Source organism: Macaca nemestrina, chromosome 13 (genome assembly GCF_043159975.1).
Source record: "Macaca nemestrina isolate mMacNem1 chromosome 13, mMacNem.hap1, whole genome shotgun sequence".
Classification (NCBI taxonomy): domain Eukaryota; kingdom Metazoa; phylum Chordata; class Mammalia; order Primates; family Cercopithecidae; genus Macaca; species Macaca nemestrina.
The window spans coordinates 30,508,818-30,528,246 of record NC_092137.1 but is presented as its reverse complement, the minus strand read 5'-3'; the positions used below and the strand labels follow the sequence as shown (position 1 = coordinate 30,528,246).

Genomic DNA, 19,429 nt, shown 5'->3' with positions numbered 1-19,429 from the left:
CATGTTTTAAGTGCAATGGTGGGTTGCTTGTATAGAAGCAACTAGAGTCCTCACTGGCTCTCTTCAGGATGGGGTGGGGCCACAGAGCACGCCCTGATCCCTGCCTTACACAGACCTCTTAGCAGAATTACCCTTTCTTCCTTGACCAGATGGGACAGAATAGGCTCTTTCCCCACCTTGTCTTGCCTATGTAGTAAGAAACCGTGAAGAAGTTGTACTTCTTGGAGTGGAAATTCCTCCCTTTCTTCCCCACTGAGTCTAGGAAGGTAAAGAAGATAACATTAAATATGCTTTCACTGTACTCACATGTTGAGAACCGTATTCTCCAAGCCCACTCACTTGTGTGGTACAAAGGTGGAAAGGGGAATGCTGCTATCAGAACTATATCTGAAATACAAAATGTCTTTAATAAGATTAAGATACTTGCCAGGGTCACATTGTAGCAGATCTAGGGCTAGATCTATAGTCTAAGTCACATGTTCTCAACTGTAAACCAGGATGAGGTCATATGCTAACATATCAGTACAATGGAAAACTGATCCTGGGCCAAAAAATGATTACAGATTGAGAGGAAATGATTTGATGGTTTAAGATACAAAGTTCGAGTCCATAATTTTAACATTGTAATAGGATCTGAAGCATCTCCTTATGGTCAAGGTGACTGCCTTTGGGGAGCATCATTTGTTAATTCCTTATGGAAATATAGTAATGATATTGGAAACAGACACTGAGGACAGAATTCAGGATTGCTGAGAACCTAACACGAGCTTTGCACTGACTTGTTACACAACTCTGCACTCCAAGACTCTTTCTAGCTCCACAATTCTCAGCATCTAGGGAAAGGGGTCTAAATTAATGCAGCCTAGGTGGCTGGAATCTGGAATGTGGGAGTTACTGAGTGCTAAAACTTATTTCCAGAGGAAAAAATGAAAGATAGTATCTAAGAGTCAGAATCTGAAAAAGCAAGAGTCAGGGACAACCAAGCTGTTTTCAATATAAACCATTAAAAGAAAAGAGAAAGTAAGGACAGTTCCAAGGTCAGTGCCATCAGGCAATTGCCATGTTGGTGAGGGATGTGGCTGCAAAGTCAGCACAATCTCAATCTGAAATCAGTCATTACTGAGCATAAAGCCAACATTACCTTTTTTCTCCAAGTTATAAATGTATGATAATAATCTACTGTTACTTTAGCAGCAAACTATGAAGATTGCACATACATGACCAAATTTTAGTGTTGGAAATTTTAAAACCTTACAGCCAAAGTAATCTGATACAAATTTACTAATATTCCTAATGATTGCTGTGATTCACGGTCTCTAGACCTAACTGGAAAAAAATTCATGTGATTCACTGTGGTAACTACAACTACTACAAAGCCAAACACTCTAAAAAGAGCAGTAAGGAAACCAGAGTTTTTCCCTGGGTTGATGCTGAAGACCTCTAAAGCTTTGATGGTTTTTCTTTTTAACAGCTTTATTAAGATATAATTCACATACCATAAAATCTACACATTTAAAGTGTACAACTCCACGATTTTTGGTATATTCAGAGTAGTGCAATAATCACAATTTTAGAACACTTGCATCACTCTCACCCTGGGTTAAGGAGTGCTTGTGGTCTGCTCTCCTTAACAGCTCTTTCTCCAGGTAGCCACATGGTTTCTATTCACCTGGTTCAGCACTTAGCCCAAGAGTCACTCCCTCAGACAGGACTTTGCTGACTGTACAACTTAAATTATAACACCAGCGTCATGTAACACACTTCAACTCCACCTAACACATCTCATCCTCATTTAACACACTTCAAGCCCCACTCATATTGCTGCCCACTCACCCTAAATCTCTATTTTTCTTAGGACTGGTTGTATTTAGCATTTCAAATGTTTTACTTATTTTCTGTTAACTCTGAAAGGCAGATTTTTGTTTGTTTTATTAACTGCTATACTCCCTGGGGCCTAAAACATGACACATTGTAAAAGTTTAATGTTTACAGAAGGGAAAAAGGGAGAGAGAGGAAAGAAGGAAATGGCTACCCTACTACAAATGTCATTATTTTATGTCTGTTTCAATTTATTAAATTATGGATTTTCTATATCATTTTTCTCCTTTATAATCAAGGACGACTAATCAGAGAAAACTAAAATAAATGAAGGTCACTGAACTTAACACCATTGCAGACTCCAGTATCTATGCTTTAAAGATTTGTTCTCAACTTTGCCTTCTTTCAAGTCTTTACTGAGTGTCTTAGCTGGGTACCATGGGAAATACAAAAGAATTGTAAAGCAAAGTCACTTTCTTCCAAAGGCCTACCATCTGTGTGAGCAAGACATGTATAAATTAAATGCATACCATCTTTCTTTCTGCCTTTGTTTTCGGTTCTTAAAAATGTGAATTAAAAGTACCTAGTAAATATCATAGAATTTTAGGAGAAAAAATAATCTACGTGAACTAGCATGGTCAGGAACTACCTCCTAGAGAAAGTAGGTTATTATAGTAGGTGGAACTGAAGTAGCAAATAGCACCAAACACATTATGGCTTAACAAAGTAATTTACCTCTTGCATATGTAATAATCACAGGGTGGAGGAGGAAAGCTCACATTGGTGGGGCAATTCTCTTACATAGTCATTCAGAGACCTAGGCTGCTTGCATTGTGGCTCTGCACTTCCATGGTTTCACATCACCTAGCAAAAAAGGAAAGAATGTGGAGGAACACTACATATCATTTTCCACTCACATTCCATTGGCTAGAACTCAGTCACGAGGAAAACAAGAGCTAGCTAGCTCCAGGTTCAGGATGAAGAGAACAAATTCTAGTAGGAATTTGGTAGTCTCTGCCACTGGAGGATTTGAAATGAACAAGGGAGGATGGGTGGCACATAACTGGGAAGGAGGGAACCACATGAACAAAAACAAGCAAATCAAAGCTAAGTAACAGTACACTGGAAGAGTGAGGACAAGTCTGGCTGTATTCTGGGGAGCAGCGAGAGAAGAGTAAGGGTGGTTAGTTCAGTGGTTCTCAAAAGCTAAACTTAAAACCAATCCCCAATATATGTCAAATTTTCTACCATTCTACAATGAAATGAGAATAAATACAAGTTCATATCTTGTTAATAATGCTGAATTTTATAATTCAACTTCTGTAAGATATATAATGTGATAACAATATAAAAATTTCATGCTGTAAGTTTTTATACTAAAAAAAATTTTTAACAGGTCAGTTAAGGCTGTCAAAAGTTCTTTCTAAGATAATGTTCTTTCCTGACTATAACAAAGTCAGTCTTTATGCCATAGGCAATGAGGATTTACCGTCACTTTCCAGTTTATCATGTATTTTTAGTGGTTTAATATTTTCTAACAAGCCTGTATCGCTTTGGAAATTAGAAAAGATTTATTCCTAAAAGCTGTAAGGGTTTAAATATACAAAACAAGAGTTATCTGGGAGTGAGCAGAAAGGCTTACCAAACCACACATATAAACTATACTCAAAATACATGCTGAAAAGGTAGAAAGGTATCTGACTCTTCTGAACCCAATTTCAAACTATTCTATAAACATATAACATATATGACAAATACTAAGCCAAAAAGGGAGTTTAAGAAAGTAGTAAATTAGCATGCTAAGAACAATCTGCTATAGCATTAATCCAGATGTTCCTATAGCATTAATCCAAAGTTCCATTCCTAAATGAACTACTTTTCACTAAAAATGGCATTATCTTCTATTTTCCTATTTACTACAGGTTACATAGGAAAATGTTTAGTTAACATTAAATATAGCAATGAAGAAAGTAAAGTGCTCTTTTTGCTAGGGAAATTCAAATGTCATCATTCAACCGTGAGATAAAAATAAATTTTATTTGGAACGAAAGTGTTAAACTTTAATCTTAAAAAAAGTGAACACTTAAGAGGAACTATTTATGACCATGGAAATGTGAATTTATTAAAGAAAGAAAGTTATTTCCTAACCTCTAATAAAATAATAGTTCTATAAAAAATCACTTCTTCAACCTTTCTTCCTTACATATCACTAATGGCAAGTATTGAAAAAGATGGCACTGCACATGACACCTCCTTAAAAATAGAGAAAAAAGCTGTCCAAAAAACTAAAATGGTACAAATTCCATTAACTGAAAGTCTAGTGTAGTGCTTCATTACGTTCCAAACACATCATGTAAATGTTAGCCATATATCTTTCCAGTCAAGTTAGAACTATTCAGCTAAGGGGGAACCAAACCAAATGAAGCCGACCATGCATGGAAAACATCTGCTGATAATTTCTAAAGTTAATGGTTTCTAATAGTAGTATATATCTCTTATCACAATGCTTTCCATGGAAAATATGCAATTATTCACTGGTGAAAGATCACACTAAGTGACTTGTTAATATTACAAAAACCAGTAGTGGTACCATATAGCAGTCTGTTCATGTTTGGATAATTTAATTAGTCAGGGTTTAATAAACTTTCTGCTTAAGTGAGTTACTGTTTTTAAAAAATCTAACATACATATACCATACCACACCATAGTAAAAGATGTGCAAAGTTATTTCTACAAACAGAATTTTAGGTCACTGAAATTCAATTTAAAACACATATGGAAAAATGAAATATTTAATAAACAGTTCAACTTAATTATTTTAAAATGAAATCACTTTTTTTAAACTGTCAGTCAAATATGTTACTAAATGTTACACTCTCAAATGTACACACAGTTAAACACTCTGATCATAATAGTTCTAGTCATATTAAAATTTGATGGCTAACATTTATACAATGTGTGGCCAAGCTTTCCTCTAAGCTCTGGACAAAGAAACAGAAACTAGATCTGCATTAGAGATTTTATTCTGCACAACACAGTTCTTGCCCACAGTACTTTCCTAGCGCTATTATCTTAAAATTACAATAAAATAATATTGGTTAATGGCAAAGCCAGGAAGTTATAATGAAACTGAGAAGACCCTAAAAGTTTAAAAGTCTCAAAACTAGAATCACATTGTACAATGAGTAAATACATTAAAAAATAATAATAATAATGCCAGAATTATTTCCAAAAGAGCCCTGTGGCTTTCAAAATGACTGATTTGGGAAGGCCACAATACTTACTCCCACAATGCTGTCACTACTTACAGTATTTTTAGAACTCCTTTATGGGAAATCCCTGCAGAACTTTTAGCACATTCTATTAATTATCCTCAATGAATGGTAACAAAGCTCCAAACTTTGAAAGCGAATTTGAGTTTTTGAAGCAATTAAAGAGTCTCATGGGGCCTAATACAGAGAATATGATGGATCAGCAAGCAGGGCCACTTATATTTGGTCCAAAATGAGATGTAAACATGAGTAATAGACTAATTTTCCTAGGAGGCCTCCTGGGAAGACAAAACCTCTAAGGTGACTGCTCTGAAGCCCATTTCTCACCTAGTTATCAATGTAACTCAATTTCACAAATAACCGGCATCCAGTTCAACATTCCCATTTTACTAACGAGAAAATGAAGTTTCTAAAAAGGTAAAAGAAATTTCCCCAAATCACCAAACTATTTAGTGGCAAACTGGGGCCTAAAAGTCAGGTCTCCTAATTCCTATTCAGTACTCGTTCCCATTCACTATGCTGCCCATAAAATTTAAGGCTTGAGAATAAAGTAGAATTGCTTTTAAAATCCATTAGGAGTTTTAGTTTTAAATTCAAGTTAAGACAACTGGAAATGGATATGGTAGGTCTAGACCCTAAACTGGGTCTGGTTTGCAATGCCAGAGCTCTTATAGCTCAACCAAAATGTAAGAAAGTGGGTTTGCTTATGCAGACATTAAAACAAAATTAAAGATGAGTTTTCATCATCACTAGTAGCATTTGTTGAGCATTCACTATGCCAGACACTTTGCCAGGCTCTTTTGCTTGCAGTGCTTCATTAAATCCTCAGAACAACCCTATGGAGGTAGACACATTATACCCTCACTTTAAAGATAAAGACAGTAGGTCTACTAAGGTTAAATCATATAATCAGAGTTACAAAGTGTGGCAGGTTGTATTTTCTAAAGATGGTTATAAAAATACATTCTTTTTCTTAATAAACTTATTTACTTTAGAGTAGTTTTTAATTTTATTTCATTTTATTTTTATAGAGACAGGGTCTCCCTATGTTGCCTAAGCTGGTCTCGAACTCCTGGGCTCAAGTGATCCCCCCAACCTCAGCCTCCTGAAGTGCTGGGATTAGAGGTGTGAGCCACTGTGCCTGGCCTAGAGTAGTTTTAAAATTGTGATGATAGGACAGAATTTCCATATACTCTATACTTAGTTTCCCCTAATATTAATGTCTTATATTAGTAGATACATTTGTCACAACTAATGAAGCAATATTATATTTGTATTAACTAAAGTCCAAATTTATCTAAATTTCCTTAGCTTTTATCTAATGTTATTCTGCACCAGGGTCCCATTAGAATACCACATTACATTTAGCCATCATGTCTCCCGTGGCTCCTCTTGGCTATGACAGTTTCTCTGACTTTCCTTGCTTCTGATGATCTAAGATTCTAAAAACCTGAGACCGGTCCCCAAGTGTATCTTACACCAGAGAGGGTGCTTCTTAACCATACTACTAAATAATTTCCTGTAATCCAAATTGCTTGTCCTTAGGTTTGTTTTTTGTTTTTTGTTTTTTGTTTTTTAATAGAGACAGGATTTCACGATGTTGACCAGGCTGCTCTTAATCGAACTCCTAGCCTCAAGCAATTCTCCTGCCTCAGCCTCCCAAATCACTGGGCCTAAATTGGCAGACATATCACATTTGGAAAGTAGATCCTACAGCAATGCTTTTTCTTTCAGTAACTACATTACTACATAGTATATTCAAAAGAATATATGAATGAGCTATCATGGCATATAAGACTATGTGGCTTCAAAATATAAGTAACATCATTCTCAGTGACAAGACCAAGCAAGTTATGTATTAATATTTTTTAATAGCCATACATTCTTTCCACACAGTTTTGGAAAGATATACACTAGAGATTTTTAAAAATATTCAAATAATTCCTGCTTTCATTTAATGGCAGGAGTGCTTATAAAATATTATTAGATTTACTATACACATTTTAGGATTAAGTTGTAGCCAGTGCTAATTATAACATGCCTGGAAAAATATCTAACCTACACTGATTAAAATTCTATTTATAAAGAAAAAATCTAAACCACAGAAACAGTGCTTAGTTTAGAACAAGAACATGTACATAACTGCCAAATGCAATCCCTATTTAGATGTCTGTCTTACTGAACACTGTAATCACAAAAAACCAAAATGAATTTCTAAGTGTTTCAAGATGAAATAGCTTTTGCATAACTTTCAAGGCTTGTAATTACTTCCTTGAAAAGGTAAATAATCCAAGTTTCAATTTATTTATAATACTAGTTCTCTAGAAGTTAACAGATTGAATACTCAGCTTTACTATACATGGAAGCCTCCTACAAAATTCAGAATCTCTCAAATTAACAATTAAATGCTAACCAAAGAAAAATTACTGGAAGTCAAAGGCCAATACTAAGTTCCTACAGCCATTTATGGATAATGCAAACCCCTAGGCTTACTGAATGGGTTTTTAAGACTCCTCAAATACTTGGGGATAGCAAAGTATAAATCTAAACTGATTGCCCAGAAAAATGAATCATTAACTACACACAGTCTCTGCTTCCTCACTTCCCATTCCCTCTTCAATCAACTTCCCTCTTCAGTCAGCTTTCGGCCTCTACCATTCCACTGAAACCACTTTGGCAAAAGAGTCCACTTTCATGTAGCCACATCCAAGAGCTACTTCTCTGTCCTCATTTTACTCTACCCTCTTGGCAGCATTCCACACACATGGCCACTTCCTCCTTGAAATGCTAGCCTCTCTTGGCTTTTGTGACACCACTCTCCAGGTTTTCTTCTGACGTTGGTGATCCTTCTCTCCTGGTTGGATTGGTTGGCTCCCCCTCCTCTACCGGACCTCTAAATGCTGAAGCTTCCTATCACTCAGACATCAGTTGTCTTCTCTCTATCCTCTTCCTCCTTCCTCTTTCCTTTGCGCTATCTTTATGCTGATATTATCAAAATACCTCCAACACATTATCTTAGCTCCAGACCCACAGGTTCATCTACTTACCCAACACTTGAGTGTAATCTTACAATGTAAATCCAGTTACACAATTTCCCAGTTTAAAAACCTTTAACGGCTTTCCACTGAGCCTAGAGTAAAAATCGAATTACCACTCCCCTTCCACCTCCGTGCTAACCTCTTCTGCCAGGTTCTCCAACAGGCCACTTCCTACCTCAGGGCTTAGTACAAACTGTCCAGGCTACCTTCTCAGACTTTGTTTCACTACCTCTGTTTCTTCCTTGAGGTTTTAGGTGTCAGCTTAACGTCAACTCCTTAAACAAGCTCTCACTAAGGCTGACCACTACTTAAAGCAAGTTCCCCTCAATAGTGATTCTGTCTCAGTCCTGAGTGCTTCATTTATGGCTCTCATTACAGCCAGCGGTTATTTATTCATTTGTCTGTTTCCTTGTTTTCCACCTGTCATTCCCTCTAGAATCTTAGTTCTATAGTTCTGTAGTTATAAGGACCATACTGATATTGTGCACTACTATATCCTCAGCATAAAACCCCAGCACACTTTGAAAGAGCTCGAATTTTCCCGACCCCAGAAACAGGGTCTCACCCTATTGCCCAGGCTAAACGTGCAGTGACGAATCACAGCTCACTTGAACTCCAACTGATACCCTCGCCTAGGCCTCCCAAAGAGCTAGGATTGCAAGCATGAAGCATCATACCCTGCATGAAAGAGCTCAATTTCTACTTGATGGAGGGCTTAATATAAAAAAGAGAAAAAGTCAGATAAATTGATCCTGTCACTTTATATTTTTGCCAGGAATTCAAAAGCTAGTATAGGCCGGGTGCAGTGGCTCACACCTGTAATCTAAGCACTTTGGGAAGCCAAGGTAGGTATATCACTTGAACTCAGAAATTGGAGACCAGCCTGGGTAACATGGCAAAACCCTATATCTACAAAGAAAAAATACAAAAATTAGCCAAGCATGTTGGTGTACACCTATAGTCCCAGCTACTCAGGAGGCTGAGGTGGGAGGATAGCTTAAGCCCAGGAGGGGCATGTTGCATCAGCCAAGATTGGGCCACCGCACTGCACCCTGGACAACAGAGCAAGACCCTGTCTGGAAAAAAGAAAAAAAGGTAACAAATGTGGTTCAGCTGACCAGTCTTTGGCCTTTTTGCTATTTTTATATGGGGTCCTTTTTATTAAACAGAATACTAATACAACAAGTATAAAAGTATTAACAGGAAAATAATGTCACTTTACATCCAGAATATTTTTAATAGCCTCCAATGTGCTTTCAAAGGTTTATCTCTATGATGTAATGAAATGCAGTATAAAAGGATGAAAGTGTTTACCCTAATTGAAATACAGAAGGCAGGGATTATTTCCATTTTACAGATACAATCACTAAGGCAAAGAGGTCAATGAGTTACCTAAAATCACAGATGTTTAGTGGTGGAGCTGAAGTCTGATCTCAGTTTTCCTGGCTCCCAATCCAGTCAATCTTTTGTTTCTTTTACTTTCTTCTTTTTTGTGTTTCATTTTGGTACATACTTTCAGCCTTCTTAAAACTGTAGGGTTCAGTAAAATGTACAAACCCTAAGTATATGACTCAATATTTTTAAAAGTCAATATATCCAGACTGAGACAGAGTACTGCCTGCAACCCAGAAGCCTCCTTCATGCATGTCCCTTCCCAGTAATTAACTACTCCACTGGTAACCACAATTCTGAATTATATGACCATCATTAGTCTTACCTGTCTTTTAACTTTATCTAAGTGGAATTAACAAACATATACACAGCCAGGTGTGGTGGCTCACACCTATAATCTCAGCACTTTGGGAGGCTGAGGCAGAAGGATTGCTTGAGCCCAGAAGTTCTAGACCAGCCTGGGTAACATGGTGAGATCCCATCTCTACCAAAATGGGAGGATCGCTTGAGCGATCCTCCATAGATGGGCATGGCAACGTGCGCCTGTGGTCCCAACTACTTGAGAGGCTGAGGCAGGAGGATCACTTGAACCCCAGAGTTGGAAGCTGCAGAGAGCTATGATCGCACCACTGTAGTCTAGCCTGGATGAGTGAATGAGACCCTGTCTCAAAAAAAAGTATATACTCTACTGCATCTGGCTGCTTTTATTCAACATGTCTGTGAGAGTCACCCATATAAGTAAGTGCCAAAATGGTTTCTTCTTTTTCATTGCTGTACGGTATTTCACTGTATAAATATCCCAAAATGTATTTATTCTGTTTGACATCTGTGTATTTTTCAAGTTTGAGCTATATGAATAATGCCATTACAAACATTCTTATTTTGTAGATGAAGAAACAAAGGCCCTAAAAGGGAAAAAATACTTAAAGAAACAGCAATTGGGCAACCAAGTATATCCCAGGAGGCTTGATTCCCCTTTTACAATGTAACACAAGTCTGCAAGTCCATCTGAATCTTAACCTAAAGATTTGTTAAATTATTGTACAATATAAAACCAAGTCTTAAGTTACAAATACTATGCCAAAGATTACTGTAGTTTCTGGTTATGAAAGTTACTTTATTTGTGTATGTGTGTCTATGTCTGGTTTTTCAAATCTATCTAGCTACCTACTTACCTATCTATCTACTTATTGACAGGCTGTCATTCTGTCATCCAGGCTAGAGTGCAGTGGCACAATCATGGCTCACCGCAGCCTCAAACTCCTGGGCTCAAGTGATCCTCCCGTCTCAGCCTCCCAAGTACTAGGACTATAGGCACACACCACCACACTCAGCTAAGAAGTAACTTATTTTTATACATGTAACTATTCTATAGAGATTTACCTCCTCTACAGTCAAATAAAATTTTGTTTCCCAGATTAGAAATGAACCAAATTGGGAATTCTATCAAAATATGAACAGAGACAACAGTCCCAACTTATGAGCAGGTAGCATTCTAAAACTCTGCATTTAAATCAGCTGTTTGGAATTCAGATGCATTTTCCCAAAAAATTACATTATACAAAGTGATTAGGTTTTCAGGTCAGCCTACAAAAGCCAACTTCACAAAAATGTACCTGAAAATAGCACTAATAACAACACAGTCTTTAACCACTATGAATAAATGCTTAACTTCAAATAATGATTTATAAAACTATCTCCTAGCACCCCAATCTCTTGTTTTAACTCCTAAAGTGTGGGAGGCCCAGTTCCAAATGCTTCTGTAACTGGCTTATGCCTTTTTTTTTTTTAAACCCCTCACTAACACTTTTGACTTTATGTTCCCAAATCCTGGGCCACAGAATTCAGACCACAGAATTCCTTAATTCCTATCCCTTAAATAATAACCCTTTGAGATTTTTCACTGCTAGAGAAACTTTCTGGGGGGAGAGAGAGAAATTAGAAAAATAGAAGGAAAATAGTAAAATTTCAAGAAGTCTTAAAAAGTTGGTCTGTTTTTACTAAAACGGGCATGGAGTCAGGCAGGATTTTCCTAACCTCCTACTTGCATTAAAATATTCTTCTCGAGAGCCCTGCTCAATCTTTCTAGACTTCTTAAACTCCTAGGCTGGGCACCTCTGAGTGTCTCTCCTTTCACTAGGAAAGTCTCCAATTTAATTTCTTCTCACATTCCTTCTCATTACTCAGTGATAGCCTAAATGGAAAGATAAAGTGATATGTTGATAACATCAAGTCTTTAGGTATGCGCAGAAGTGAAATCAGGGAGAGATGAAGACTAAGGGGTGTTCAGGCCATTGGGGTCACAATCTGTGACTTAGTTGTGTACCCATTAGAGGCTATATACAGATACTTTGGAGCAAATAAACCATTTCATAAATGGACACCAAAAAAGTTTCCAGAAATGAGAACAATCTACCTTATATACCACAATATAATATTCCTTTCTTCTTTAAGGCTTACATTATCTTTCCAGTAATTAGACTGAAGATGTATTCTATATTTTCTCCATACAACAAGCACTGACCTGAATACACCACAAACAGGTACAATGCAAGGCATCAAAAGGCTAGCTCTAATTTGATGAAATTAATTTACCTGCAAATGGAGAAATCGATTTCTATTCAGTCTAGGTGATAAAAACTAAAAGAACAACAGCTACCCTAGCCTTAAAATCCAATAAAGAACACAGTAAATGTCTCTGAAAATCAAGACACCTACAAGTCATAAATGCCCTCAAAGGATTCTTAGGCATAGGAATGAGGAGTTGATTCACTAAACCTCAAAGAATGGATGTTTTAAAGGAAAAAGAAGATAAGACTGTGTCATTTTATCAAGTAAGTCTTTACAGTAAGTAAAATACCTTACGGGCCAAAAATTAAAATGAACTGCCAAACTTATGTACAAATTATTAACTATCACTTCTGTGACTGAAGTTAATATGAGAATCATACACTTAAGTGTAACAATGTAAAGAGGTATCCAAAAGTAATTTGAGCTAGTTTAATACAGACAACTAAATACACCCTCAGAGAGCTGACAGCCTGTAAACCAGCAGTCCCCAGGCTTTTTGGCACCAAGGACTGGTTTCACAGAAGACAATTTTTCCATGGAGAGCAGGGGCAGGGGCAGGGGTGGTTTCAGGATGATTCAAGCACAGTGCATTTATTGTGTACTTTATTTCTATTGTTATTACTACACTGTAATACATAATGAAATAATTATACAACTCACCATAATGGTAGAATCGACAGGCGTCCTGAGCTTGTTTTCCTGCAACTAGATGGTCCTATCTGGAGGAGTGGAGGATATGAGACAGTGACAGATCATCAGGCATTATATTCTCCTAAGGAGCATGCAACCTAGATCCCCTGCATGCACAGTTACAGGGTCTGCATTCGTGTAAGAATCGAATGCAGTGGTGACGAATCTGAGCGGAGGTGGAATTGAGGCGATAATGCAAGTGATGTGGAGTGGCTGTAAAGACAGATGAAACTTTGATCGCTGGCCTGCCATTCACCTCCTATCCACTATTATTTTACATAAACTAGTCCTGGTTCCACCACTTACTGTGTGAGCTTGGGCAAATTATTTAACCTCAGTGGCCCCAATATCTACAAAAATAAATTGGACTGAAAGTGGCGGCTACTTAAAGACTATTGTGAGGATTAAATGACAAAGTAACTGTCTTCAGCAGCTCTAGGAACAAGTAAATGTTCAATAAAGGTTAGCTACTATTATTTTATCCTCTTGATTAGTTATTTGAAATAACATCTATGACCTATACTACCTTTGGAACCCTCACAACCCTCCAGGACAGTGCTTAAGGCCCAGTGAATGTTCAATATTTAATGGCTGAGGACTACTGGTTTATATGGAAGCTAGAACCACGAAGCTGAAGAAGACTTTAGAAGTCATCTGGAGAAGTTTCACTCCATTCAACAATAAGACTCATAGGGGATTATCACATCTTTGCTTGAACACTTACAGCGACAGAAACTTGCATCTCAACAAAGCATAAAGGAATAGTTCTAATTATTAGAATGTTCCTTGAGATTTCATTACACTGACTACTGCTTCTCAAAATATTTCTGCAAGGCTGAATTCACTAGAGGGCATCACATATTAGGAGAAACTATATCAGAAATCATCACTAAAAGGAAGGAATCATTCAACATTTATTCTGGCTAAAAGAAAAATACTGGGCTGAGTTGTATAAAACAGGCATGCCAATTTTAAACTTATTCTATTTAAACATGCATTAAAATGTTCAGAATGAATTAAAATGAAGATTCTGACAAATTAGGTCGAAAATCACAGTAACTGCAAATGCTGTTGTATAGGTCAGTAATACAGATTAACACAGGGCTGGGACTCTTTCCAACCCCATTATATAGCCTCCCAATAATTGTATACAATTTCAATGGTTACTTGTTTACCAAAAAAAAAAAAAACCATACAGTACCAGATTACATTTAATACTGCCCCTTGCAGCCAGCCTCCAAGTCACCACCAGCTATCCAAAAAAAAGACCCAGTGTCAAAAAGAAAATTATAAGTTTCTATAAGACTAGTAAGGGACCATGACTCAATTTTGTAATCCCAGAACTATGGAGTCTGAAACAGAAGTATCACTTGAGCCCAGGAGTTCTAGACCAGCCTGGGCAACACAGTGAGACCCTACCTTTACAAAAAACTTTTTATTAGCCAGTGGTGGTGGCACATGCCTGTAATCCCAGCTGCTTGGAAGGCTGAGGCAGGAGAATCGCTTGAGCCCAGGAGTTCAAGGCTACAACGAGCTATAATTGTGCCACTACACTACACTCCAGCTTGGGCAACAGTGAGATCCTGTGTCACACACACAAAAAAAAAAGGCTAGCAAGGTAAATCTGATCCTGGATTTGTGTATAACTAACAAATCTAAGGCCAGGTGTGGTGGCTCATGCCTGTAATCCCAGCACTTTCAGAGGCCAAGGTGGGAGGACTGCTTGAGTCTAGGAGTTCCAGACCAGCCTGGGCAACAAAATAAGACCTCATCTCTACAAAAAATTTTTATCAAATTAGCCATGTTTGGTGGTGCACACCTGTGGTCCCAACTATACAGGAGGCTGTGCCAGGAGGATCACATGAACCCAGGAGGTCAAGGCTACCATGAGCCAAGATTGTGCCACTGCACTCCAGCCTGGGTGACAGAGTGAGGTCCTATTAAAAAAAAAAGTTAAATTATTTAAAACCAAATCATTAAAACTGTTCATTCATTAACCAGGTAATGGTACAATTTTAAAACCTCATCATGCTCAAAGAGGATCCAGAACTGTACTCAAATATCTGTGGCACATGCTTGTATTCCCAGCTACTCAGAAGGCTGGGGCAGGAGGATCACTTGGGCCCAGGAGTTCAAGTCCAGCTTGGTCAACATAGCAAGTCCCTGTCTCTCAAATTAAAAAAAAAATCTTTTAATCCCCACTCACGACAATTCACAGTAATATGTAGAGAAAAACATGATGGAAAACTAGGCATGATTTATAGCACAGCTCTACACTTTATCAGATTCTGTTTGATGGGAGCTATTTTACAACTCTGTAGGCTATAGGTTAACTGAGGGACATGTAAATTCTATCCTGTCAGGCAGGAGGTTCAGTTGACCTCCTGGGCCTCTCCCCAGCTCTCCCTCCCCAACAAACCAGTTTTGTCTCCATTTGGGTCCATTTCAACATTTCTTTACTCCATATAAATTTGTGGGTTATATTACTTTTCTATTGAACCAGGTATAACATTTGCCTTCTTCCCTGATTATGAGTTTTTCTTTTACACATGTATTTTCATAGCTGCAAAGTCATTAACACACTACACAGCTTTCTTATTATTGGTAAGATGTTGTTTGATACTCAGATACCAACACAAAAACAATCCAAACAGCAAATTAGACTGGAAAGGTCCACTGCCCATGTAAATTAACAAACAAGCCTTTGGGTTTTGAAAATCAATCCCTTATAAATTTCACTGGTATAAATTAAGTCATGAGCACCGCATAAAACTAGGAAACCAGGTTTCAGAACCTTCAGAGCCAATATTCAGACTGCAGATAATGGTGAAGTCATGAACTCTAGCAACCACAACCTGTTGCCCACTCATCTTCATTCCCTGTAAAGAGTTAAAACAACTGAGGAAAAAGGTCAATCCAACAGCACAATGTGCTTCAGATGATTAAAAAAAATAATTTTGGTAGACTCTGCTCCATAGAACGCATCCATGTTCATTTATCCATCCACAGAAGTAGGTTAATTTTTATGTCACTGAAGAAATCAACACAAAAACTCTTTGTTTAGGTTCATAAGTTATCAAGATTATAAGGAATTAGAGAAGAAATAAAGGGATGAAAAAACATGTTGATAACCAAATTAAAGAGGATGTTCCAGATACGGGTGACCCAAATCAGGAGAATCAGGTGGCTTTTAAGCCTACCAGGTTCTCTTCCGTCTAACTGCTCTCTTTATCCCAACGACACTAACTTAAAAGAACATAACAGATTCAGACTCCTTTTACTATAAGAAGCATACAACCTTGTTCTGAACTTTTTATATATGTATACACACACATATATATGTCTTCATGTATAGCATATGTAACTGTCATATGGTAGTTATGTAATATAGTTAGACACATATAATTGTCTAACATATGTAACTATCATACACATATAATTGTCATATACACATAATGAATTAATCAGAAACATTCACTCCAGACAAACTATTTTCCAAGATGGAAATCTGCTCTCCCCTGACTAGTGAGGCCATGGATACATGGTACACAAATATCAACTATATTCAACAAATAATTTCTTTTTATTTTCAACTCCAGAGAAGATAGAAAGGCGCAATTATGATTTAATGCAAAAATAGTTGCAACACACTATCCACAGCCAATCTTTTTTCTTCCTCATCACTGTGACTTAAAAGTTTCATCTAATGCATGGCACAAAATGTTCCATTACAAGGTATGGTGGGGGGCAGGTAGGAGGGATTGGCAAGACTTGTGGAGACAAAATATTCTAATAGAAACTGGATTTCTTCCTATAAATATTTAGGAAAACTGAAAATTCCTGAAATTACTTGGAAAGGTAATCACCTCCTGACTCCCTGCAAAAAATATTTTTAAGATCCGGCCTACCATAAATATTTTGCATAAAACCTATCTGAATGTCATTAAAATGCCTACAAAAAAGACAATAGAACACTTTACCAAATGCAAGAATAATGTACATTCTAACACTAGGGGCACTTCCACTTTTATAAGAAAAGAAAAAGTTTCCATTTGTCTGAGCAACTTCTGATGCAACATTAGTAATTACGGTCCTTTCCTCCAGTGTAGGCCTCAGAAACAAAAACCAGTTGATATTTATAAACATTTATCTCAAATCAAGAAAGAAATTAACACAAAATAAAACATCAAAAGGCTTAATCTGGGCAAATTTTCCAGTTTTACAAGCCAGTGACAAAAAGTAAAGCCTTAGAAGGGGATTAATTGTCAACTCCAACAGTTTAGAGAGTAAAGCCAAATAAACAAGTGGAACCTTCTATTCAGTGAGTTCTGAAAGTCTTGTCTCCTTTTAACTCCTTTTCCATAAATGCTTTCTGTATATTCTTGCCCATGTAAGCCCTAAGGACAAAAATTGTAACTATGTGGATGTTTCTTCTGTTCTCAATTTTGAGACTATGTCCCATAAACTAGTAAAAACTTTAAATTAGCTTCTTTAAAGTTTTCTAGTTAACTCCACTCAGAAGAATGTTAAATATTTAAAAGAAAGAAAAGGGCTCTATGAAAAACCCACAGCAATGGTTCATGACAATGATGTTCATACTTCATACTCAATGGTAAAGTGACTATAAGCTTTCCCTCTAAAATCAGGAATAAGACAAGGATGATTGCTTTCACCATTGTTATTCAACATTGAACTAGAATTTCTAGTGAGAACAATTAGGCAAGAAAAAGAAATAAAATTCATCCAAATCAGAAGGAAGAATTTGCACATGACATGATCCTATGTATAGAAAATCCCCAGGAACCTGCCGGGCGCAGTGGCTCAAGCCTGTAATCCCAGCACTTTGGGAGGCCGAGACGGGCGGATCACGAGGTCAGGAGATCGAGACCATCCTGGCTGACACAGTGAAACCCCGTCTCTACTAAAAAAATACAAAAAACTTGCCGGGCGAGGTGGCAGGCGCCTGTAGTCCCAGCTACTCGGGAGGCTGAGGCAGGAGAATGGCATGAACCCGGGAGGCGGAGCTTGCAGTGAGCCGAGATCTGGCCACTGCACTCCAGCCTGGGCGGCAGAGCGAGACTCTGTCTCAAAAAAAAAAAAAAAAGAAAAAAAGAAAATCCCCAGGAACCCACAAAAATACTACTGGAGCTAATAAACAAATTCAGCAAAGTTGAAGGGTACAAGATCAACACACAAAAATCAACTATGTTTCTATACACCAGCAATAAACAAATCAAAAGGAAAATTAATAATTTCATTTACAATAACATCAAAGGAATAAACCTAGGAATAAATTTAACCAAGGAGGTAAAAGACACTTTGAAAACCACAAAACATTAACAAATTAAGGAAAATCTAATCTATGGAAGGATACACCAGGTTTAGGGATTAAAAGACAGTGCTGGCCAGGCACGGTAGCTCATGCCTGTAATCCCAGCACTTTGGGACGCTGAGGTGGGTGGATCACTTAAGGTCAGGAGTTCAATACCAGCCTGGGCAACATGGTGAAACCCTGTCTCTCTACTAAAAAAACAAAAACTAGTCAGGCGTGGTGGCACACACCTGTAGTTCCAGCTACTCAGGAGGCTGAGGCAGAAGAATCACTTGAACCTAGGAGGCAGAGGTTGCAGTGAGCTGAGATCACACCACTGCACTCCAGCCTGGGCAACACAGTGAGACTCTGTCTTTAAAAATAAATAAATAGGCCGGACATGGTGGCTCACGCCTGTAATCCCAGCACTTTGGGAGGCCAAGGTGGGTGGATCACGAGGTCAGGAGTTCAAGATCAGCCTGGCCAAGATGGTGAAACCCCGTCTCTACTAAAAATACAAAAAAGTAGCCGGGCGTGGTGGTGGGTGCCTATAATTCCAGCTACTCAGGAGGCTGAGACAGAGAACTGCTTGAACCCGGGAGGTGGAGGTTGCAGTGAGCCAAGATCGCACCACTGCACTCCAGCCTGGGCGACAGAGCAAAACTCTGTCTCAAAAAAAAAAAAAGAATAAATAAAAGACAATACTGTTATGGCAATACTACTCAAAGCAATCTACAGTTGCAATTCAATCTCTATCAAAATTCCAATAACTTTTGCAGAAATAGAAAAGCCAATCATCAAATATGAATGGAATTGCAAGTGGTTCCAAGTAGCCAAAACAATACTGAAAAAGAACAAAGTTGGAGGACTCATGCTTCCCAATTTCAAAACTTACTACAAGGCTACAGTAATCGAAACAGTGTGGTACTGAAACTACCTTTGCAAAATTATAACAGTGAGAAAACACTAACACAGCTGACTCCATCTTGCTTCTAACCTCATTAGCTAACTGTCTTTGCTCATTCCTGCACATAGGCCAAGCTAACTATGGGAGGAATTTAGTTTATATTTTAACCTTAAAGGAAGTATAATAGTCCTTTCCCAAAACTAATCCCCTCCTTGTTTAGAGACCAAAACCATCTTTGTAAAAACTAACAAAAGGACACAAGGTCCAAATTATGGTAGGGGCCTGAATTCTGCTAAGACTTAGGCATAGTTAAATAATAACAAGACACTATTTTGGTTGTCTTTTTTGTAATTATTTACTAGACAAGAGTCACTAGCCAGTGGTCATAAGACTTGTAACTTCCCCGATTACCCCAATAGATTACCTCATT

At 37.7% G+C, this 19,429-nt stretch overlaps 1 protein-coding gene across 13 annotated transcripts in view; it reads right to left on the bottom strand.

The window, feature by feature from the left end:
- Window positions 1-19,429, bottom strand: part of LOC105479704 (lysocardiolipin acyltransferase 1) — a 232,971-nt gene that overhangs the window by 180,821 nt on the left and 32,721 nt on the right. The window contains exons 1-4 of one of the 13 annotated variants that reach the window (XM_071076456.1): window positions 12,752-12,810; window positions 9,521-9,658; window positions 2,554-2,682; window positions 307-387 (exon numbers count right to left, since the gene is read on the bottom strand). The exons of 9 other annotated variants lie outside the window; for them this stretch is intronic. The gene's annotated coding sequence lies outside the window, so the exon portion shown is untranslated. Of the gene's footprint in view, window positions 1-306; window positions 2,683-9,520; window positions 9,659-12,751; window positions 12,811-19,429 lie in introns of those variants that run through there. 3 more of the 13 variants (XM_011737854.3, XM_011737852.3, XM_071076459.1) reach the window with 3 other exon arrangements.